The following is a 1,073-nucleotide window of genomic DNA, read 5'->3' as shown; positions in this document are numbered from 1 at the left end:
TGAACAGATTGCCCAGAGAGGCTGTGGATTCTCCCTCACTGGAGATATCCCAGAACCCTCTGGACACAATCCTGAGCCATGTGCTCTGGGATGGCCCTGCTGGAGTAGGGAGGTTGGACAAAATGACCCATTGTGGTCCCTTCCAACCTGACTGATTCTGTGAAGTAACAATTTGTTTTTCCTTAAATTAATAGCCTTTCATCTAGCACGAGGCATTCGCATGGGCAGAATACACGTGAGGAAAAGATTTTAATGTTTACATAATGTTAAAATATTTAACGAGTTCTACTTATTAAGAAACTGCAATATGCAAATTACAGCACAAACCAATAAACACAGACATTAAAAGAAATTCTCTGCACATACAAATACTGCAATTTATAAATAGGATGCCAAGATGCTGTTATCAGTAGAAAGAGGAATGGATGTATATTTTGGCCAAAATTTTCCCTTTCCTTGTCCAAGGCCATACAGCTTATTAAATATAACAAGTAGCCTTGGAGTGAATCCAAGGTTTTAATTTATTTCAGGAGGTTTACTGATATGAAATCGGAGAAAAGCTACAGAAAACTGTTTGGAATAGAGCGCAAGGAACAAATCAACTTGGCATTTAAAGTCAGCCTGAGAGCCCAAACAACTAATTTTCTCAGAGCTAAGCATTTATAACAGATATTCAGTCAGGATCCAGTAATTCCTACTTCAAGAAATGACCCAGAGCCACCTCCCTGATACATTACACAGTGAATCACAGAACCATCAGGGCTGGAGGAGATCTCTAAGGTCATCAAGTCCAACCATTAACCTGTCACTGCTGGAACCCCTAAACCCTAAACCAGATCCTCCAGTGCCACATCCAGATGCCTCTTCAACACTTCCAGGGATGGTGATCATTATGGTCTTCAAGGCATATCCCTTTTTAAATTCCTTTTAATATTTCTGTACTGCTGCTGCAGAAGGTATTATTTTTCAGAAATTGTGGTAAAAAACCCCTCAGGGTTATCTGTCAATTACAGCAAATAAAATCCTTAGATGGGTTCACCTCGTGTGCTACATTTAGTGATCTGTGACTGACA

This window comes from Acanthisitta chloris, unplaced genomic scaffold, assembly GCF_000695815.1.
Source record: "Acanthisitta chloris isolate BGI_N310 unplaced genomic scaffold, ASM69581v1 scaffold38510, whole genome shotgun sequence".
Classification (NCBI taxonomy): Eukaryota; Metazoa; Chordata; class Aves; order Passeriformes; family Acanthisittidae; genus Acanthisitta; species Acanthisitta chloris.
Note: the sequence above shows the minus strand (reverse complement) of the source record.